Here is a 24,482-nt window from a genome sequence, read left to right on the forward strand (position 1 = left end):
CCGTTGCTTGGGAAATCCTCTGGGGTGGAGTGGCTGGCTGGCCCCCGCACCCACATTCTTGGGCATCTGGGTGAGGAGGCTATGGAACTTGGGGAGGAGAGTGGTTGGTTACATAGGGGCTGTAGCAGTGGTCTGTGCTCCAGCTGCCTTTCCTGCAGCTCAACCATATGATGGAGTATATTAGTTTGATCCTCCAGCAGCCTCAGCATTGAATCCTGCCTCCTCTCATCATGCTGCCACCACCTTTCAGCTTCAGCCCTCTCTTCAGCCTGCCACTTTCTCTTCTCAGCCCAACACCTCTTCTCCCGGTCATTTTGTGCTTTCCTGCACTCTGACATTGTCTGCCTCCACGCATTTGTCTGTGCTCTGTCAGCGTGGGAGGACAGCATGAGCTGAGAGAACATTTCATCATGAGTTGGGGTTTTTTTCGTCTTCTAATCTTCACTAGCCCTGGGAAGGAGAAGATTTTGTGATCCTTGAAACACATACAGCTGGTGGAGAAAAAAAAGGGACAGTGGTATTTAAAAAGACACATTTTATAGAACAATGGGTATACTCTTTCACGGTAAACCTTGCTGTTAACATTACATACATAGCACATGTGCTTTCGTTCCAAGGTCGCATTTTGCCTCCCCCCACCATATGGCTAGCCCCTCCCTGTGGCTAACAGCGGGGAACATTTCTGTTCAGCCACAGGCAAACAACCCAGCAGGAATGGGCACCTCTGAATGTCCCCTTAAGAAAACCACCGTATTTCAACCAGGTGACCATGAATGATATCACTTTCCTGAGGATAACACAGAGAGATAAAGAACGGATGTTGTTTGAATGCCAGCAAACATACACTGCAATGCTTTGTTCTACAATGATTCCCGAGTAAGTGCTACTGGCCTGGAGTGGTAAAGTGTCCTACCATGGTGGACGGAATAAGGCTGCCCTCCCAGAAACCTTTTGCAAAGGTTTTGGGAGTACATCCAGGAGAGCCGCAAATGCCAGGGCAAATTAATCATTAAACATGCTTGCTTTTAAACCATGTATAGTATTTTAAAAGGTACACTCACCAGAGGTCCCTTCTCTGCCTGGTGGGTCTGGGAGGGAGCCTTGGCTGGGTTCGGGGGATAATGGCTCCAGTTCCTGGCTGTCAGGAAAACCTGTTTCTCCGCTTGCTTGCTGTGAGCTATCTACAACTTCATCATCATCATCTTCCTTGTCCCCAAAACCTGCTTCGGTGTTGCCTCCATCTCCATTGAAGGAGTCAAACAACACAGCTGGGGTAGTGGTGGCTGAACCCTCTAAAATGGCACACAGCTCACCATAAAAGTGACATGTTTGGGGCTCTGACTGGAGTGGCCGTTTGCCTCTCTGGTTTTCTGGTAGGCTTGCCTCAGCTCCTTAAGTTTCATGCAGCACTGCTTTGGGTCTCTGTTATGACCTCTGTCCTTCGTGCTCTGAAAGATTTTGACAAATGTTTTGGCTTTTCGAAAATTGGAACGTAGTTCTGATAGCACAGATTCCTTTCCCCATACAGCGATCAGATCCTGTACCTCCCGTTCGGTCCATGCTGGAGCTCTGTTGCGATTCTGGCACTCCATCATGGTCACCTGTGCTGATGAGTTCTGCATGGTCACCTGTGCTGATGAGCTCTGCATGGTCACCTGCAGCTTGCCATGCTGGCCAACAGGAAATTGAAATTCAAAAGTTCGCGGGCCTTTTCCTGTCTACCTGGTCAGTGCATCTGAGTTGAGAGTGCTGTCCAGAGCGGTCAGAATGGAGCACTCTGGGATAGCTCCCGGAGGCCAATACCGTCTAATTGCGTCCACAGTACCCCAAATTCGACCTGGCAAGGCCGATTTCAGCGCTAATCCCCTTGTTGGGGATGGAGTAAGGAAATCGATTTTAAGAGCCCTTTAAGTAGAAAAAAAGGGCTTTGTTGTGTGGACAGGTGCAGGGTTAAATCGATTTAACGCTGCTAAATTTGACCTCAACTCTTAGTTTAGACCAGGGCTCATTTCAATATGACAAGTTTAGAATGTGAGGATGTGACCAGTCGCTTCCAGCTTATGTCTGCCTCTGATGCTTAGCCAAAGGCCTTAGCCTAAGCACAGGGGCTCAGACTGTCACAGTAAGAGAAGGCTCTTACACCGGCACACAGTGATTTTGATTCTTTCTTTTATAGCTCTATAACTAGCCAAGTGATAAGAATACACCTAAATTCTTAGAATATAGGCCTTTACAGACAGGCCTAAATATCCACATCCTAACACCAAATAACCTGCAGTCAATACCTGAAAGCTGCTAATAATTCCACACACCACAAAAAGACTACTGCACACCCAAATATACAGCTAAAATGCCCTAAGGCTAAATATAAACATCTGCTGGAAGTAGGGAATCCCATTCAGCTCTCACTTACACCAAGCTAATTGACATGTAACTCCACTGAAGTCATTGGCACGTACACTGGTTTTACACCAGTGTAAATGAGATTAGAACCAGGATCAACATTCTAAAATGATGTATATGTTCTATTACCAAATTAAAAACCATAAGAACTGTAAATGTCATGTATAAATCTGAGGACTTCTCATGGCTGAGAAACATTCAGGCAACAGAACAGCAGCAGCTACAAGGATATTTGAATGTTAATTGCTCCTAAAATTCCAGCTTGAGCAATAATAGCTGTGATCATGGAAAAATATTCTATTTTTCCAGATCTTAGGGCATAGGTAAACACAGCCATTTTAATGGTTCTGGGTGAGGATGATTACACAGAAATAATTAGCTTGAGTCATCAATCTAATTTCCTGAAGCTTCTAAGAAACTCTTACATACTTGTAAAATCTTAAAAATAAATCATGTCTCCTTAGGAAGCATATTTTTGATATTTGGTCATCTAGTTCATTAAGCACTGGATGGTGGTATAATGTATTGTATAAGAAATTTTAAAAGGCAAAAACTTCAAAGGAAAATTATGCTAAAACTAAAATATCTGCTCCCTTATTATGCAGTTCTCACCAGGAGAAAAATAACAGAGGTAGATTTTCCTTCATAATTTTTCATCTAAGAGTTTGAGGTCACCAGAGTGCAGATTGAGGTGGCCAATGACAGCTGTAAGAAATTTAGAAGTGAATTAATTTTATAAAGTCTCAGGGCAAATCAGATTTATAAAAAAAATAGTGTATCTCTTCAGATGTAATCAGAATCCTAGCTTCCCTCTTTTGCATAGGAACTCTGAGAAACGAGGGCAAAGAGAGCTTTCCTTTGATTTCATAGATAATCCAATAAACAAAGCTTCCAGTTTATACTAAATTACTAGATCTTACACTTTTACCATAAAATACTATCAGTTAAAATGACTACAGTAAAAACAAAGAAACAACAAACCTCAAAAACTCTGAATTTTAAACTCAGCAGATTTTGAAAGGGGAAAAGGAATTAGAAAAAAAAGATGCAACATAATCCTAGTGATACAATCAGGAAGTATTGCTGATGTATTGATATCTGCGATCACTATCCTTAGCATTGCTAACTTAATGCCTTCGTGCCTCTGCAGCAGAATCTGGAACAAAGCCTTATGAACATTCCCAGAAAAATGGTACTGTCAACAATTGCCTGTGTGATTAGGCACTTATCTTTTGATGTTCAGTTACCTTCTGCTTGTTAACCTTGTCAAGGAGGGGCACTGAAGAGAGCATCAACCAAATGAAACCTAAAGTAATTACTGTAATTCGGAGAGAAATATATTCACTAGAGGCAGGCAGTTCCACCCTCACAATCAACCTTTCTGCAACTCAAAGAAAACACAAACATGGCCTGGCTCAGACAAATTAGGCATGAACAAATGTTGCACATTAAATGAGTTAAAGGACCTTGTTGAAAATTGCAAGGGCTGCTTAGGGAAGCAATGAATCCCATTAAGGCAGAAATAGGCCTAAAAGGAAGTGGGCTTTTTGCAGAGACTTTTACATACATTTACAATAGTCAGTTCTAATGGTAGACAAAACTCTTCAAATGAATCAATGCTGATAATAGCACATGGCTTTTGGGGAGACATAATGAAAGGGAAACTACAACCACCATTACCAAGTACCTCTTATATACCTTTCTTCAGTAGAAATTCTTTACAAAGGGAGGGTATAAGGATCTAAATAGTTGTTTATACAAATGTTTACAAGTTAACATGATTTTAATCCTTCCGTAAGCTGGGAAAAAATATGTACATTGTTTTTGTTGGCATTCCCCAAAATGAATTCCCATCTATTACACAGTATTTTGAATATCTAGCTGAAACAAGAATTATTCCTACGTTACTATAACTTCTAGTACATCAGTACAGCTAAATGATCCATCTGCATGAAGTACTCGGTCTTAATAGGTATTAGCCTTTACTCCCACTATATTTATAGGAGGACTACTGTAGGTTATTATACTTAAAACTTTAATGGGAATGGGTTTGCTCCATTTCCCTTTTCTCTCAGTTTTCATACTAGTCATGGAGAACAATGTCATGACACCATTCTTCTGCATATTCACTTGGTTCACTCTGGAGGAAAAAGAAGAGCAGGCATGCATTAAAAAACATGTGATTTCCAATATTGTTTGAAGGTGGAATCAGTGAGCAAAGGGGCATAATGCCATATTAATGTATAAAATATGTGCACTTGTAAAATATGTTTGAATGCAAAGGTTAAAGAGAACAAGCTGAATTAAGTTACAAAAGCATAATGGAAGGACAGTGCTGATACAGATCATAAGGTGCCATGTTCAGCATCAATCATGCTGCGTGTAATACATAGGATTATTTTTCAAAAGCCTCACTGCAGTGTGTAACCTCACTACAATCAAGACAATCACAAAAATTGCAAAACGAAACTGATTTCCATCATTTTTTTTTAAACGGCATGATGATCACATGCTAATTGTGTGGACCTGTTACTGTGAATGACAAATAGCCCTTTCCAAAAGGAGATTATGGGTAACAGCCCTTTGGGATTGATTGTGTTCTTCATCATTAAAATCCCTATTGTGTGAAGAATTAGGAAATATATGCTTAATTTCACGGGAAGCTTAGTGAGCAAGGAATAAATAGAGCATGCTGAATTAGGGGCAAACCAGTGCTACAGTGCCTGTGGTCTGAATGAAAGAGACAAAGAAATTAGGAAGAAAAGAAGTACTCAGTATGGCCAGTGCTAGCACTAAAAGGGTAGTTTTAAAGATGATGTTATTTCTGCCATTAGTCTTTTTTCAGTACAAAAAACTCATCACAATTATTCCAGATTTACACCTGTGCAACTGAATTATGCCTAGCTTATGCCTGAAGCACTGTCTAGTGTGCATAAGAGGATTTGTGCCAGGGTTGCCCTGCAGACAGAATTCATCCTGAGTGCACATAGGCAGCTCAGAGCACTGTGGCACCTACACCACCACTGCAAAGATGAATCATCACACCACCCCTCAGCCAGGTTTCCTCCCTCCTTTCAGGCACGAGCAATCAGTGTCTTTCTAGAGGCATTCTGAGGAGGGAGGTGGAAAGGATTCAGGGGAAGCCTTTCAGAGTAGCCAGGCAGAATTTTGCCCACAATGTTGCATTAATAGATTTTGTTATTCAGCTGAACTGAAAAGCGGAATTGCTAGCAGTGTGGGATTCCCAGTTCAGCTGTGTTTGGAAACGACAACCTGAAGTAAACTCCATGGTGTGCAAAGTGCCATTCAGAAACACGGCAGTGAAACTCACCCTGGCAACTCCAGAAAGGGAAAATTGCAGTTATGAAACTGCTGCCAGGATGCTTTTTCATCAGCAACCCAAAGAATTGCCTCCCCCCCTTCACAATCTGGCTATCTCACGAGCTACTCCACTGTTACTACATTAAAAAGAAAACAAATCATACCTTTTGTGGTGTGTGCATTGGGGTGGGGATGGTTAGTGCTCCCTGCGGTGCAGGAAGATGTAGTTGAGGTTGAAAGGATTGTGGGAGAGAGACAATAACAGGAGGGGATTAGAGGCAGGCATGGTCAGAGGGATGGGGAAAGCAGAGTGGATGGTGGCATGAGAGGGGAGTGAGAGGTGAGTAAAAATATACCTCTAAAACGTGGGTGCAGCAGGTAGATACATGAGAGAGAAAGGCAGGGAGTGAAGCAAAAAATGCAACAAAGGCATGGGAAATAATGAAAAATGTGCTCATCAATCTAATCAGAGTAGGGGCTAGGAACTGTGGAGACACCCTTGGGGTGGGGAATGGAGGTCTTAGCCACAAGCAGCTGATGCATATTCCACATACGTCCTCCTTTTATCTGGGTGGGGCAGTTGCTTCACTCTTCTTCCCCTCCATTTTTATCCATTCCTTTCCAAGTTTGGTGAGTGGGAGGAGGGGGTTACCTGTAGCATCGGGCTTGTGTCCCACCCCGTACCACTGCCATTGGACAATGTGGGTGGCACAAGGCCAAGCGACTGGCTCCCATTTCATGGTGGTGGTTGGAGAGGGGTGATACACTTTGCTTCCTAGACATGGTAATCATTGCTAGCTCAGGGCTTCAACACTGCTCTTAATCAACTTGTTGCATCTCCTTTGATACCAGGAGTAGGCAACTTGCCAGTTTTGGAGTCTGTAAGGGATATTTTTTTCTGCACGTGGCAAACTTTGGTGTGGGTTTTCTCTCCATCCACTTGGCTTCCTGGAGGCATGGGCTTTTTTGTTTTGTTTTGTTGGAGGGGTGTTAAATTACAATCGTTACAACTTTGGTAGGTTCCAGTGTGGTACATGGATTATGAGGTGCCCTACTTAGATCTCTGTAACCCTGTTGGCTGCCAAGGCCTTGGTCCTGAACACTCACAAGGCAGGGTGAGGGGATCTGCCTCTACATCTGGCACAGTTTGTGGCTCCTTTCATCTCAGCTCTGGACTAGGAGTCTGGCTTCCAGTCAGGGTCTCTTGGAAGATCTGAGGCTAGAGAGAGAATAGCCTTTTGTCATGGGCTGTATAAACACTACTTTCCAACAGCCATCTGTGACTAAGTACATGATCAGCAACAATTGGAGGAAAAGGGTGCAGCTCAGGCTTTCAGAGAGACTGGCGGACCAAAGGAGCCTCTCAGGAGTGAGCTGGCAAGGAGCTGTCTAAGGAACAGACCCAGAAACCGCTTGGAGAGTGGAGTCAGATTGCTGGGAAAGAGTTAAGAGGGGCCAGACTTCCCAAGGCCCATGTTGTCGGTCCCTTGGGAAGATTACAATACAGGGATTAAAGAATAGCCAGCATTGGTCAGATGACAAGGATAATGGGGTCTTAAAGGGCCAGTGTATCCTTAATAGTCCCTTAGGTACATGGGGAAAGGGACAAAGCCCCTTCATATTTTTACAGTCATCCTTGGGAGTTTTAATACCTCAAGGGCCATTGGTGCCAGCTGAGCTCTGCAATTGAACAGCCCTGATGGGTAGCTGGGGGTGGTTACCCCAGTTTGATATTAGTCGTTAATTATGTTGCAGACTCCAAACATAAACACATCGTGGTGTCTGAATTTCATTGTTTCCATGTCTATACTTTAATAAGTAAATCCTGCATTTTGACTGGTCAACAACTGTTATTTATAGAAGGACAGTGACATGAGTTGAGATCTTGGATGATGTAACTATCAAAATAAGAACCAGTTCATAACTTCAAACCACACCATGTATGGAGGTTAGTTGGGTAACATTTTTACCCTATTATTTTTCACTTCATGCAACTGCATCGTGTGGTTCTAGCCAAGCCAGGAGTGGAGCTGCCAAAATTCTGGGAATGTGAGAATAGCCATTCTTATGGATTTACTTTCCAGGTTCTTATAATAGTCCTCATCATCTCAGCATCTGAGTGCAGTGTTTTCACCCTGAAAATACCCACCAGAATTCTCTGTTTTCACAAGATTTCTAGTCCAATTTTGCAGACTGAAGATGTTTGGATAAGCATATAAGCTTCTGGGCACTTATCTGTAGTAAACAGAAACTACTTGACCAATCTGAATGGCTAATTTTCAAATATCATTTTATAATTACCATTACGATGCGAGTCCCTTGAAGTAGCATGCAAAACCATCAAAGATTATGCATGAGCAATACCACTGAAATGGAGTCTAAAATGAGGACAACCATTTTACTAACTTCCACTACTTTGTTAAATAATATTGTAATGAACTGGATAGCGTCTATGTGTACTATACCTCTTTTCTGGCTAGAACTACTCATCTGTATGTCATTGACCCTGTAGTGCTAACAGTTAGCAAAGATTCTCTTTTAGTCAAATAGCAGGAGCCCATGTTTTTGAAGCTGAAAGACTAGTTCAATCCCTGAAGTTTCTGTGAAGTTCTAAGTTGTCAATGGGCTGCATACCGTGGCAACAATGAAATACTCAGGTAGTAGCTGATTTGTTGCACTACTTAAAATGGAAAACTTTCTAATGCAGCAAAAATGTAGTCAAATGTAGACCCTGTCAGTCACAGTGATTAACAAGGGTAGGAACACTGCCTTCAAAATGCTGTAAATAATCAAAGAGAAAAGATTCCTTTGAACATTTTGCTATTCAGGAAAAGCTGTTTTCCTCACAGGAGAAAAAAAAATTCTTTAAAGATTCTCTTATCCCAAAACAGAAACCTGTACATATTTTATTCATATTATCTACAGAGCTTGTCATATTTGTATCCAAGGTCTTAAGACAGTTCTCTCCTCTCTAGAAGCACAACCAAAATACTGTCCAGTACTTTTCAGCTGATGAGAGGTCACTAAAATATAATCATAGGGAAATGGAAGATGCACATATATATAAAATAGGATGTAGCAGACCTTGCATATTAAGGTGACTAATCATTGTAACATTTTCTCTTTCATTCTCTTATCTTTCTGCTACAGGAATAGTCAGTGCAATTGTCTACAGAAAGTCTCTTTAGAGGTATTTAGCATGTTTTTTTTAATTACCACTCCCTAACATGAGCCTGGCTGCTCAGCAGCACCAGTCACCAGGAGCACATCATCCCAGAAGTCTTCACTGGCTTCTCACTGAACAGAGTTCAGTTCATGGTTGCTGAGCTGACTTTCAAATCTTCTCATGAAATGGGTTCTGGCTACTCGAGAGATCACATCTCCCTCTTTGTCCATGCCTCCCAATGACAGTTGCATTCACACAGAACAATAAAATTCTAGGGGTAGGTCCATGACCACAGGAAACAAAACTTTCACAGTTGCTGAACCAAGAATGTGGAACTTATTACTAGGGTTGCCAACTTCGCAATATTTGAAAACCAGACACTCCAGCAAGAGTGGCGGAACCTCCCCCACCCCGCCTCTTTCCCCCAAATCCCCATCTCCCATTTGCTCCCTTCCCACCCTAGGTTTGGAGGGACTTGCCTGCAGAGGTAGGGCTGGGAGCTGCAGCTGCCTGATGCAGATAAAAAGTGGCCCAGGCTGAGTAGGGGCTGGCATGGGTGATGACTCGGTGCCTCCCTGCCTCTCCCACCTGCAGTAACTGGACTTTGGGTGTCAAGTCCCCCTCATTTTCCTGGCCACCCTACTTATTACCAGCAGAGAAACCGTGAGCCTTGCTGCATTCAAAGGTAAGTGCTAGATCCTTTTCTCACAGTAGTACACCTAGGTTCATTTAAAAAAAACCCAAAAAACGCAGCAATAAATCCAGAAAGGCTGCTTCTGAGTGGCAGGAAAATAAAAGAGAAACAGTGGGAGCTACTCAGATATTAAAATGAGAAGGGCCATATAAGTACATCAATAAATAAGTAGATGGATGTCCTCCGCTGAATCAATAACCAATATTTGTTATGCATTTTCCAAGGACTGTATGTTTCTTTGGAGTGAAATTCCCTTGGTGCAAAGGGACAGTAAGTGACCAAAGCATCATTTAAGTCCCACATAAATTTTATTTTGAGTTTGAAGTTCAGCCATTTTTAAAGTATAAGCAAGAATACTTTTTTTAAAAAAATAGGCATTTATATTATAGCTATAATAAGTCTCACCGAAAAAGAAATAATTTTGCAGAAAAAACTGAGTGAAAACAAGGTTAGAATGAAAACCAAGTTACTCCTCAACTACACACAGTAATGAATGCAGTTCCATCCTGCATTCTTTGCTCATGCAAAACTCCTGTTTGTGTAATGCCTGAATAAAGAATTAAACATTGGACCATTGCTCCAAGTAACACCCTTTATTGAGACATTGTAAGACCACTTGCTTTGAAGAAAAACTAAAATGTGATCAATTTTCTCTAACATTTTAAGATCTTGGGGATGGCTTCAATGGGAAAGGAAATGATTCTTAGGGAAAATAGCAAAATAAGATAAGTAGTTATGTAGGCCGGCAGTTTCTTTGTTGTAAATTAAATCATAGATTCATAGATTCATAGATACTAAGGTCAGAAGGGACCACTCTGATCATCTAGTCCGACCTCCTGCACAGCGCAGGCCACAGAATGTCACCCACCACTCCTATGAAAAACCTCACCCATGTCTGAGCTATTGAAGTCCTCAAATCATGGTTCAAAACTTCAAGGAGCAGAGAAGCCTCCCTCCAGTCAACCATGCCCCATGCTACAGAGGAAGGCAAAAAAACCTCCAGGGCCTCTCCAATCTGCCCTGGAGGAAAACTCCCTCCCGACCCCAAACATGGCAATCAGCCAAACCCTGAGCACATGGGCAAGATTCACCAGCCAGATACCCAGGAAAGAATTTTCTATAGTAAATCAGATCCCATCCATCTAATATCCCATCTCAGGGGATTTGGCCTATTTACCCTGAATATTTAAAGATCAATTACTTACCAAAATCCCATTATCCCATCATACCATCTCCTCCATAAACTTATCGAGTAGAATCTTAAAACCAGATAGATCTTTTGCCCCCACTGCTTCCCTTGGAAGGTTATTCCAAAACTTCACTCCTCTGATGGTTAGAAACCTTCGTCTGATTTCAAGTCTAAACTTCCTGGTGGCCAGTTTATACCCATTTGTTCTTGTGTCCACATTGGTGCTGAGCTTAAATAATTCCTCTCCCTCTCCTATATTTATCCCTCTGATATATTTATAGAGAGCAATCATATCTCCCCTCAACCTTCTTTTAGTTAGGCTAAACAAGCCAAGCTCCTTAAGTCTCCTTTCATAAGACAAGTTTTCCATTCCTCGGATCATCCTACTAGCCCTTCTCTGTACCTGCTCCAGTTTGAATTCATCCTTTTTAAACATGGGAGACCAGAACTGCACACAGTATTCTAGGTGAGGTCTCACCAGTGCCTTGTATAACGGTACTAAAACCTCCTTATCCCTACTGGAAATGCCTCTCCTGATGCATCCCAAAACCGCATTAGCTTTTTTCACAGCCATATCACATTGGCAGCTCATAGTCATCCTATGATCAACCAATACTCCAAGGTCCTTCTCCTCTTCCGTTACTTCTAATTGATGCGTCCCCAACTTATAACTAAAATTCTTGTTATTAATCCCTAAATGCATAACCTTACACTTCTCACTATTAAATTTCATCCTATTACTATTACTCCAGTTTACAAGGTCATCCAGATCCTCCTGTATAATATCCTGATCCTTCTCCGAATTGGCAATACCTCCCAGCTTTGTATCATCTGCAAACTTTTTTAGCACACTCCCACTTTTTGTGCCAAGGTCAGTAACAAAAAGATTAAATAAGATTGGTCCCAAAACCGATCCCTGAGGAACTCCACTGGTAACCTCCCTCCAACCTGACAGTTCGCCTTTCAGTAGGACCCGTTGCAGTCGCCCCTTTAACCAATTCCTTATCCACCTTCTGATGTTCATATTGATCCCCATCTTCTCCAATTTAACTAATAATTCCCCATGTGGCACGGTATCAAATGCCTTACTGAAATCTAGGTAAATTAGATCCACTGCATTTCCTTTATCTAAAAAATCTGTTACTTTTTCAAAAAAGGAGATTAGGTTGGTTTGGCACGATCTACCTTTTGTAAAACCATGTTGTATTTTGTCCCATTTACCATTGACTTCAATGTCCTTAACTAATTTCTCCTTCAAAATTTTTTCCAGGACCTTGCATACTACAGATGTCAAACTAACTGGCCTGTAGTTACCTGGATCACTTTTTTTTCCTTTCTTAAAAATAGGAACTATATTAGCAATTCTCCAATCATTCGGTACTATTCCTGAGTTTACAGATTCATTAAAAATTCTTGCTAATGGGCTTGCAATTTCAGGTGCCAATTCCTTTAATATTCTTGGATGAAGATTATCTGGGCCCCCCGATTTAGTCCCATTAAGCTGTTTCAGTTTCGCTTCTACCTCTGATATGGTAATATCTACCTCTATATCCTCCTTCCCATTTGTCATGATACCATTATCCCCAAGATCCTCTTTAGCCTTATTAAAGACTGAGGCAAAGTATTTGTTTAGATATTGGGCCATGCCTAGATTATCTTTAACCTCCGCTCCATCCTCAGTGTTAAGCGGCCCCACTTCTTCCTTCTTAGTTTTCTTCTTATTTATATGGCTATAGAACCTTTTACTATTGGTTTTAATTCCCTTTGCAAGGTCCAACTCTACTCGACTTTTAGCCTCTCTGACTTTATCCCTACATCTTCTGAACTCAATTAGGTAGCTTTCCTTGCTGATCCCTCCCATCTTCCACTCCCTGTATGCTTTCTGCTTCTTCATAATCACCTCTCTAAGATGCTTGCTCATCCAGCTTGGTCTACAACTCCTTCCTATGAATTTTTTCCCCTTTCTTGGGATACAGGCTTCCGATAGCTTCTGCAGTTTTGATTTAAAGTAATCCCAGGCCTCAACTGCCTTTAGATCCATAAGTTCTTCAGTCCAATCCACTTCCCTAACTAATTGCCTTAATTTTTGAAAGTCAGCCCTTTTGAAATCAAAAACCATAGTTGCAGATTTATTTTTGTTAATCCTTCCATTTAGTTTGAACTGAATTAGCTCATGATCACTTGAGGCAAGATTGTCCCCTACAACCATTTCTTCTATGAGGTCCTCGCTACTCACCAAAATTAAATCTAAAATGGCATCCCCTCTAGTCGGTTCAGCAACTACTTGATGAAGGAATCCATCAGCTATAGCATCTAGGAATATCTGAGCCCTATTATTATTACTAGCACTGGTCCTCCAGTCTATATCTGGGAAGTTAAAGTCTCCCATGATCACGCAGTTTCCATTAGTATTTACTTTATTAAAGACATTAAAAAGGGCTCTATCCATAACCAAATTAGATCCCGGAGGTCTATAGCACACCCCAAGCACTATCGCAGGAGAGGCTTTACTAGTTTTCTTCCCCAATGTAATTTTTGCCCAGACAGACTCTGTCTTATCCATTGCATTGCTTCTTATTTCTTTACATTCTAACTCATCGTTGATATACAATGCTACTCCACCACCTTTACCTTTGTTTCTGTCTTTCCTAAACAGCACGTACCCTTCAATACCTGTAGTCCAGTCATGACTACTATTCCACCATGTTTCTGTTATCCCTATAATATCTGGTTTCACTTCCTGCACCAGTAGCTCTAGTTCCTCCATTTTGTTACCTAGACTCCTCGCATTGGTGTATAAACATCTTAATTTTTGCTGTTTGGCCTCGCTCACATTTTGTACCCTATTAGGCACAGTCATTCTACAGCCAGTATAACCTATTAGACTAGTATCCACACCGCCCTCGCTCCTTATATACATTCTCCTACCCATGGCTGTATCCTTTCTTACTTCATCTTCTTCCCTCTCAATGCTAAAATCTGGCGTGGAGATTTTCTGGACATCTCCCATCCATCTCCCCCCAATTCCTAGTTTAAAGCTAGGAACAGGAAGGATCCTCTAGGATCCTCTAGGAACAGGAAGGATCCCGCTAAAGATCACCTGAGCCTCAATTTCCTTAAGCGTCTTCCCCAGCCTAGCATAGTCTCCCTTGATACTTTCCAGCGAGAATCTGGCTGTATCATTTGTTCCCACATGAAGGATAATTAGGGGATTCTTTCCCGCTCCCTTGAGGATCCTTTTCAACCTCAGGTCTACATCCCGTATCTTAGCACCCGGAAGACAGCACACCCTTCTATTCTCAGGATCAGCTCTAGTTACAGGCCTGTCTATTCTTCTCAATAAAGAGTCCCCGATCACATAGACCTGCCTTTTCCTGGTGACAGTGCTATTCTCCAGTCTCTCCCCTGTTCCCTCTGGCTGCAAGTTCTTTCCATTCCTATTTTCCCTTACAATTCTCTTCAACCCATCCTGTATCCTCCTGGGGCTCATATTTGGTGTAGTCTCCCTTGACTCTTCCCCTTTTTCTATAGGGCTAGCCTCTCTTCTCTTCTTCCTTACCCTTCCACCTTCAGCGACTACCTGCTGAGCCCCTTCTTCATTTTCCAACTCTGCAAACCTGTTCCTAAGCTCTATTTCTCCTGCACTAGCCTGTCTTTTTCTCTGCCTGGTTCTTTGAGTCACATGTTTCCACTGACCACTTTCCTCATCCAGTCTCCCCTCAAAATTCCCCAGCCCTGCTTCCATCTGCGAGTTTGAGCTTTTCCCTTCAGATACCTCATATCTTTGCTCCATCATCTGCTCAAACCCCTTCCTAAACTCAACCAGACTTTCCACCTGCATCTCCAAACCTCGGATCTTTTCCTCCATCAGCTCTATCAGACGGCATTTCATGCAGACAAAACTCTTACCGGTTCCCCCCTCCAGGATCATGTACATACCACAGCTTCCACATCCTGTCATCCTCAATGTGTCTTTCACTACAGGAGTCACTCCCACAGCTGCCTCTGTATCTGTCATCTCCTTCCCACCTAAATCCTGTTAATCTGGGAAACACAAGCCACACCAAAAAGACCACCCCCCCAGCAAAAGCAAACCCCAAACAAGCACAATACAAACTCCCTTTTCAAACTCCCACTCAAATCAATAGTCTAGTCATCAGTTCAGGTGTCTGAAAAGCAGACCTCCTCCTTGTGATCTCTCAGTTGTAAAAATAATCCATCATGCCAACTCCTGAGTACTTTCAGGTCCCATCCTCTTGCATTAGTGAACATAATTGGATAACCATGATGGTGTGCGGCTTTTTTAATTTAATGTCTTAGCACAGTATTATATAGGGATATCTCTACCTTTTTATAACTGCAGAACTGAAAGATAATGCACATGCAATTAAAGATTATATTTTTAAAGTGCAGGTTCCTTTGCCTGTCTAATGATCAAGTACTGAGCCATAAGGGCCCTGTTTTCATGTGGATTATTAGGAACTCAAAGTCATGATGGAAGAAGGAGAGAGGAAAAAAAAGGTGTCTTTGCATACCATGACTTGAAAGGATTTAAGAATCCTTTTTGTGAGAGTGGTAAGATTCAGCGAGTAATTGCTAAAACTGCAAGGACTTGAGAGGTCTCTATCAATTCTCAAGGCTACCATAAACATTATGATCAAGGACAACTCCCACTAAAAAACAAAAAACAATAAATGAGTTATTGGAAGTGGACCCATTGTACTGAATATTGTACAAAAAGAAAGGAAACAATCTTTTCCAGGAAACGGAGAAAATAAAGCCAAGGTAAAAAAAAAATAAAAAAAAATAAAAAGAGGGAATTTAATTATTGGGGTGAGAAGGACTGAGATGGTGTAAACTGGGAGGGTTTTTTTTTTTTTAAATCTGATTATTCACTGATCTGTTTGACCTCAGTGGCACTGATCTAGTCTTTTGAGCTAAGGTCAGAGGCTTCCTGAAAAGCAAGTCTGATTGTATACCTCCCAAACAGCATGGGTGGGTATACATTGGTGTAAATGGTAATCATTTGGAATAAGATCCCAAACAGAATTTGACAGATTTAACTAATCCAGGTACAACAATACATACTGACATATATGATTTTTCCTTGCTTTTAACATGAAGAACATCTGCATGTGGGAGAAATGAATGTAGCAACAAGGGACTTTACTTTGTGGTGTCTTACACTGTCAAGTTTTTGATTGAGTTAGGTTGGACAAGATTCTATACATTATATGTCTTCTAGAACTGCAAAGAAAGATTAAGCTAAACACAGGTGGGGACTGATGATGCTAGAGGAATCTAGTGAGAATGAACTGAATTGCCATGCTAAAATCTTTAATAAAGTGCTTGGTGATGACCACTGAGCTAAACAGTTAAAGACACGTTAACTGCAGAGATTGGCAAAACTGTGGGTGGACTTTGGTTCTGCAAAAAGCATCTTTTTCTTGTATCCAAGTTGTTTGTAATTTTGTTGAAGTTGGGGAATTTTTATGTAATGCAATGTTTTTTAATGATTGTTCTTCACCACCCCCAAATGCTTTAAAATAAAATGTATTATTATTTATTGGAAAAAACAAAACCAAGGGAAACTTAAATATAGGTCCCATTGAACCAGACCCCTCTATTTTTTAAAATGAGTTTAGTGCTCATGAGTAATGGATTCACAGTCTCAAGGTAAAATTTTCAGAAGCAGCTAAGTCACTTAAAAACCTAAGGGCTTGTCTACACTACAGGTTATACCGGTTTAACTTATGCCACTCAGGGATGTGAATAAACCACCCCTCAAGTGACATAAGTTACACCAACCTAAGCGCCGGTATGGACAGCGCTATGTTGGCGGGAGAGCTGCTCCCGCTGACATAGCTTCCGCCTCTCACAGAGGTGGTTTTATTATGCCGACAGGAGAGCTCTTTCCCATGAGCACAGAGTGTCTTTTGCCAGACGTGCTGCAGTGGTGCAGCTGCGCCACTGTAGCACTCCTAATGCAGACAAGCCCCAATTCTCAGTTACTTTCAGTGGGCTTTACACTCCACAGTGACGTAAGTGCTTTTTTAAAAATTTACCTCCCCCGCCCCCAAGACTAAATGGCATTTGTTTTATAGCGCAAATGGCATTGTACATTCTGCCAATGTGAATGTGGTTTGTACCAATTGTGGCCACTGGGAACTAAACTAAAATAACCAATCAGCCTTCAGCTTGAACTTGTAGAAATAAAGCTGGAAGAAAAGAAAACATTCTGAAGTACTGTTTGGCTTTTGTTCCATGACAATAGATTACAGTACCATCATCTTCCACATGCAACTGTGTCTTTTTCAAGCAACCACTAAGATTATTAATATGCAAAGCAAACAGTGAAATCTTTGTAGCACTTCCCTGGGAATGAATAAATATTCAGAGTAAACATCTGCCAGCTCAATTATTTGATATCTGACTGATGTGATGTGTACATTTGTCCACTAGAAACTAGACTGAGACCACCATAATATTTCACATAGGACATTTCAGAGATTTCAGATGGAAATGACTTTTGATCACTACTGAGATGGATTTTAATCAGTGGCTAAAAGGTTAAACATTCAATACCACCCCGCTGAGCTATTTCTTTCCCTATTTATCAAAGTTAATTTTATATGTCATTTTTGAAAAATGATTTTATCCCTATCAAGTTAAGAAACTTCAAGTTGTTTCATGATCTTGTTTACTGATTACCCTGTATCACAACAAAGGTTTGGCTGGGGATCAGTGTTAAGGATCCTTTCATCTTGCATACCTGGCTTTTCTGGCTGCAACCTTTTGTCACCATGTACTATTTATTTACTCTGTAACTCCCTTGCTATTTATACTCAGGTGTATTGTCCTCTTTTTTCCTGGCAATGCACTGTTTTCTACTTGTAAGCTAACTTTGTATCCTTCAAATTGCTCCATATATTGTACTTGTGCAATGCCTGTTTTTTCAAGCAAAAGCTCATTAATGTAAGTTGATTTCGGTGAATTCCAATCTATCAAAAGCCTGAAGCAAATCATATATGTGAATAACTGTTCAGATTAACTAACTAGGAATTTGTTGCTTGAGTCTTAATCTCTGACAAAAAGAGTTGTCTTGTCTCCAACTACTTATTTCTGCATTTCCCCTTTGGAACTGATACAAATACTTACAAATAGTCTCATGGGAGAACAGTTTTCAAAAGGAGTTTGTGGGAGCCTCATTTCCAGGGCCAGTTCAGGCAAGAATGGGGCCTCCTTCAAAACCAATTGATTGGGCCTTCTGACTAGAAGACCCAAGACTCTGTGTGCACCCCCTCCGTCCCCCAACTCAATCACATTATAAAGCTGGTTGAAATTTTTCGGACAAATAGTTTTGGTCGACCTGAAACAATGGTGAATTTTACATACTTTCGCTTAATAGTTTCAGGACTTGAGCACCATTCACAAACCAATGGTTAGAGTATTTGCCAGGATGTGGGAGATCTGGGTTCAATTCCCCCCTCTCCTTAATGGGGACGAAAGCTTTGAACAGGGGTCTCCAGCACCTCTCAGGAAAGTGGGATATAGGATATTCTGGAGTGGGCCATAATCATTAAGTCTAATTTCAGTTATGGGGTTTAGTGTGAGGATGCCATGTGGTGTTGGTGGCCTGTGATATACAGGAGGTCAGCCTATATGGTTTGCTGGCCCCTTCTGGCCTTAGACTCTGACTCACTCAGTCTCTCCTGTTGAAGCTGTTCCACTTGTATACAATACCTCAAACTATCATTACATCCCTCAGAATAGGTTCATAATCAACATCACCCCACAGAGGAGCAGAAGCAGTAAAGCACAAGCTAGTATTTCAGCTTCTACTCAGTGGGATGAGACCCTTAAGAGCAGCTGTCCTCTGCTATAACAGGTTTGGCGGCATTGTCCGAACTAGCTTTGTTATCCCTTGGCTTATTTAAAACAGCAATGATCAGAGCACTTGAAGCTATATTTTTATATATGCGCTAGTTTCTATTGTCAGGAAGGAATCAAAATTCAGCCAGCAAAAAAACCAAAAACTGCTAAAAAGCAAGAACATAGTTTCTGTCAATACATAATAACTTAGCTCAGTTTATCAATAAAAAAGAACAATGCTAACCCACCCTTCACAACCCACTGGATGTCTGTAAGCACTCATCCCTACCTCCCACCCTACCCCGCCTCCTTCCCCCGCAAGGTAGCCATAAATGTTGAATGTAGTAAAATAACCTGTATATGTACCTATTGTTCTTATTTTTATCTTTGTTCAGGGTTCTCTCTTGATTTGTAACAATGTCTGTCTCTATATATACAAATAAATGCAAATAAATTCATTATATATATATATATAACTGGCCTCTATGACACCATATTTTAAAGCTGCTTATTAGTCTTCCCAGTACCATAAATAAACCCCCTTCAGTAATGTCTGTGATTGCCTAATTCTTAAAAAAATATATTTTTGCCTAAAACTATGATTCTGTAAGATGGTGATGCATACATCATTTGAGTACCTTAGTCACAAAAGGATTGGGGATTCAGAGCTCTAGGTTTTTCTAATGGACTCACAGAGTGGGTCAGCTCCTCAGCTGGTCTAAATCTGAAGTTCTATAAGTCACTGGTGCATACTTTATGGGAAAAATCCTATTTTTGGAAAGAGAAATGCATTGGTTTGTGTCTTTATAAACAAATAAAATCAATTGAGGTACTTGATGATTACCTGTTGGATCACTTGATGATTACCTGTTCTGTTCATTCTCTTTGGGGCATCTGGCATTGGCCACTGTCGGAAGACAGGATACTGGATTAGATGGACCTTTGGTCTGACCCAGTATGGCCATTCTTATGTTTTTAATTTTGTACCAGATGAAAATCTGGCCCCGGAATTAATAGAAGGGTTACAAGTCTTTTCAGTTTTAGCTAAAATTCTATTATTGCCCATGCACAACCTTGGTGTAAGTTAAAGGAGCTGCACTAATTTAGACTACCCAAGAATCTGGCCCTGTATGTTTCATGATGCAGAAAGAAGCAATGAGATTTACAGGTGCTTCTGTTTAATATGCAAGACCTCCCTGCACAGTTAGTTCAACTAAAACATTTGCAATATCTGAACTTTCCTTGTCAATTAAGATTGCTTCTGAAATGTTTAGTATCCTTATTGCCCCAGACATCCATTTACCTAAGAAGTCCATCTGATTTTTATGTTCCTGATCCAAGGAGGACATTAATTTTCAAATTACAGTGCAAGGACACAAATGCCAGTGTAACATCTTTACTCTCTATTACTTATTTTTGGCACAGCTAATGCTTACTTGAAGTACTCATACATTTCTAAATAAAAATGAAAGGTTACACTCCATCTATTGTGGTTTCCCTTTTGAAGCAGGGCATATATTTCAATTTTCATAATCCAAATCTCTCACTCTCACTACCTTCTGGCCATAACATTTGGGGATTCTTCTTTCTCAGTTATTTTCTATATTTTTTAAACATAAGTTTTTCTACATTCATGTTAAAGGAGATTTTTGCTTTCCTAATGTGTATCTGTAAAACTGAAGCTATTTCACTGCTTGAATTTAGAAGCCTAGGCATACATACAGTAGTTACTGCACACAGTGTTTGGTTTAAAGCAAAGCCAGTATAGATCCATGCATATTTTCTATTTTATAAATAAGCACCAGCTATCCCTCGATTGCCATAGAACCCAGCCATACCAGGAATGTATATCTAAGCAGTCTAGGAAATATGGGGAATATTTAACACAAAAACCATTTTGTATACTTTAGCACAATTCTGAGCACAAATTCCAAAAGGTTCTTTTTATTGTGCATTGTCCCTGCTTTCTAGTTTTACTTTCCTCATTGATCCATTCTGTAATTCAAATCAATGATCACTATTTAGGGTGGATTTAGCAGACTTAGTCTTAACAGCTACTTTATTTATACACAATTAGTTTAAATGGGGAAGAAAATTAGTTGGGCTAAATGTGGGAATATTTTCCAGTCCATTTACTAGTGAGCCTGCTCCCTAGGGTATTTCAGCGAGGACAATGCCTATCTCATCATTATGGGGAGTATTGATTTCCTTGGATTTATCTTTCAGAATCCCTACCTTTGTCCATGTGCTGCCTTGTTTGATGGCAGCAATCCCACTCCAGCTAGGACATGGTATATTTAAAGCTCGGTGAAATTTTTCATCCAAACTTTTGCGGGGTGGGCGGGCTGAAAATGGCAGCTATGGATTAACCGGAACATCTCCTGAATTCAGTGTCATTGACAAATATTTTCAGTTGAAGCTAGAAAAGTCAGAAATGTCAACTGTCATTGTCAAAATGAAATATTTCAGTTTTTCAGACTAGATTCACGAAAGGATACAGGTGCCATTCACAAAACCAAGTCAAGTGATGGCTGTAGGTGTTCCTTTCCCTCACTCCCCGCCACCCCCCAAATAGTCCTGTCAGAACACTCATGTGGGAAATGCAGGTTCAAATCCCCACTATAGAGCAAGGATTTGAAGCCAAGTCTCCCTCCTGCCATGTGAGTGCCCTAATTACCAAGGTATTCTGGGGCTTGTCTGTCTCAATTTCATCAGTTGAAGCAATTCCACTCTGTATAAAATACTTGAACAATCATTCAGCCAGAGAAGGAGGATGACTTTATAGCTCAGTAGTTAGGGCACTCACAAACCTGGGTTCCAGTCCTGCCTCCCATTAATATTAATTAATTATACAAAGTGGAATAGCTTCAACAGAGATGAGGCGAGGTTTGGGAACTCACATAGAAAGGGGGAGACCAGGGTTCCTTCAGAGAAGAGAGTTGAACCTTGGTCTCCTACAATCCGAGTGAGCGCTGTATTGCTCAGGGTATTGAGGGGGAGCACCACAACCACCTCCCCAGCTTCATGACACAAGCCCCCCCATTTCTTTTCAATTTTGATATAAATAAAATAACAAATATAAAACCTTTCCACTGACCAAGCTGGCACAAGTTAGAGTGCATTCCTGAGTTGAGCTAGTCAGGAATCTTTTGATGAAACATTTTTTTCCATGGAAAATGCCAGTTTATCAAAATCATAATTTTTTCATGGGATAGGGTCGTTTTGACCAGTTATTTTTATTGTAAATATATATTTTTGTTTTTTTATTTATAATTTTATAGAGAGAACTTATTTTGTTTGTTTATTTTGATCAATTCACACTGGATTTGAGCAACTTATTTTCTGTTATTTACATTCTATTTTCATCCACTGAGCATACCTAATCCTTATCCCACCAGAGAGTTTTGGTAGAAAGTCGTTCAAAGTAGCAATAACTATTGTCATTGCTCAGTACTGCTTCCAAACATGCAGAATTTGGTAAATGTATGTCACACATTGTAACAAGTATAAACAATATGCTCAATACAATTGGCCAGATGCTTCATATGGCTCAGGCATCACAAATCATCCAGAAAGCTACCCTATATGAGAGGAATTGGTAGGTGACACAAAACTGGTGAAAAGAAAAGGAGTACTTGTGGCACCTTAGAGACTAACAAATTTATTAGAGCATAAGCTTTCGTGAGCTACAGCTCACTTCATCGGATCCATTTGGTGGAAAAAGCAGAGGAGAGATTTATATACACACACACAGAGAACATGAAACAATGGGTTTATCATACACACTGTAAGGAGAGTGATCACTTAAGATAAGCCATCACCAACAGCAGGGGGGGGAAGGAGGAAAACCTTTCATGGTGACAAGCAGGTAGGCTAATTCGTTCACCTGTGCATCTACCAATGTGATATATGCCATCATGTGCCAGCAATGCCCCTCTGCCATGTACATTGGCCAAACTGGACAGTCTCTACGTAAAAGAATGAATGGACACAAATCAGACGTCAAGAATTATAACATTCAAAAACCAGTTGGAGAACACTTCAATCTCTCTGGTCACTCGATCACAGACCTAAGAGTGGCTATACTTCAACAAAAAAGCTTCAAAAACAGACTCCAACGAGAGACTGCTGAATTGGAATTAATTTGCAAACTGGATACAATTAACTTAGGCTTGAATAGAGACTGGGAATGGATGAGTCATTACACAAAGTAAAACTATTTCCCCATGGTATTTCTCCCTCCCACCCCACCCCCCACTGTTCCTCTGATATTCTTGTTAACTGCTGGAATTAGCCTACCTGCTTGTCACCATGAAAGGTTTTCCTCCTTCCCCCCCCTGCTGTTGGTGATGGCTTATCTTAAGTGATCACTCTCCTTACAGTGTGTATGATAAACCCATTGTTTCATGTTCTCTGTGTGTGTGTATATAAATCTCTCCTCTGCTTTTTCCACCAAATGCATCCGATGAAGTGAGCTGTAGCTCACGAAAGCTTATGCTCTAATAAATTTGTTAGTCTCTAAGGTGCCACAAGTACTCCTTTTCTTTTTGCGAATACAGACTAACACGGCTGCTACTCTGAAACCTGTGACAAAACTGGTGGTGCTATGCCCTGGTGGTCCTTTCCACTGTCCCAGATGGCACAAGTTAGAGAGCATTCCTGAGTTGAGCTGGTCAGGAATCTTTTGATGAAACATTTTCTTCCTTGGAAAATGCCAATTTATCAAAATCTTAACTTTTCATAGGAAAGGGCCGTTTTGACCAGTTATTTTTTTATTGTTGAAACAGTTTTGACTTAAAAAAAAATTACCAGTTTTCTGCTTTGAAATAGCTGTTTAGAAATTAAACAAATTACAGTAAGGAGAAAGGTTCAAAATCAAAACAAAATGTTTCAACATAATCTGAATGAATTTTTCAGTTTACTCAAAGCAAAATTTTGGGTTTTCAGTTCACAAAAATTTGAGATTTTGACTTTTTGTACTAATTCAGGACAATTTTTTTTTCTGTAGCTCAAAGGTTTTCATGGGATACCCAGCTCTAGTCCTGAGGCTTTTCTAACTTGCACTCTGGGGACTGGAAAAGAGGAAGTCAGACAGAAAGGTGTCAGAAAGGAACCTATGCTTCTCAACTATGCCACATTCCTCACCTGAGGATTTAATGCAGTGGTTCTCAACCTATTTACCATTGTGGGCTTCATATGCAGCTCTCTCTGTGTTATATGGACCACATCCACAATATATATATATACATACACACACATGCACACACACTACTTGGATGTCACATGGGCCACAGCTGTGTGCTGATTGGGCCGCAAGGGGCCCATGGGCTGCGGGTTGAGAACCGCTTATTTAATTCAATAATTTTCAGCAGTAGAGTGTAATTAAAATATGAAACATCTGGAAAGTACATTCTGCAAGTATATAAAATTGAATGGGAACATAAATATACTACAAACACATACCATGTTTGTCAGCAGGATCAATCCTCTCCATATGTACTTTTGGACCTGACTCTGCAAGCCTTATTTCCACAGAATAGCACTTACTCACAAGAGCAGCCCCAATGTTTCCAATGGAATAAGTCATTTGTGACACTCAGTATGATTCTGGTTTGGAGAAGGAGACCTACAAACATGTGTTTATAACACAGTCTAGCTCATAAGGATAACATTCCACTGGGGAAGAAATGAGTTGTTTTAAGTGAGCAGGGTTTAAGATATAATTATTATTATTGACATCATTATTTTAGCCATGGACAAAACTATTAAGCAACATGAACACATTAGATGAATAGTACAAGTCCGAATTACAAACACTGTACCATGAATAATGACAG

At 40.7% G+C, this 24,482-nt stretch overlaps 1 long non-coding RNA gene across 1 annotated transcript in view; it reads right to left on the reverse strand.

Annotated features, from left to right (window-relative positions):
* Positions 1 to 431: 431 nt before the first annotated feature.
* LOC122458731 overlaps positions 432 to 24,482 on the reverse strand; it is a 63,476-nt gene continuing 39,425 nt past the window's right edge. The window contains exons 2-3 of the long non-coding RNA XR_006278934.1: positions 6,832 to 6,943; positions 432 to 491 (exon numbers count right to left, since the gene is read on the reverse strand). This is a non-coding gene — a long non-coding RNA (uncharacterized LOC122458731). The remainder of the gene's footprint in view (positions 492 to 6,831; positions 6,944 to 24,482) is intronic.

This window comes from Dermochelys coriacea, chromosome 2 (assembly GCF_009764565.3).
Source record: "Dermochelys coriacea isolate rDerCor1 chromosome 2, rDerCor1.pri.v4, whole genome shotgun sequence".
NCBI lineage: Eukaryota > Metazoa > Chordata > Testudines > Dermochelyidae > Dermochelys > Dermochelys coriacea.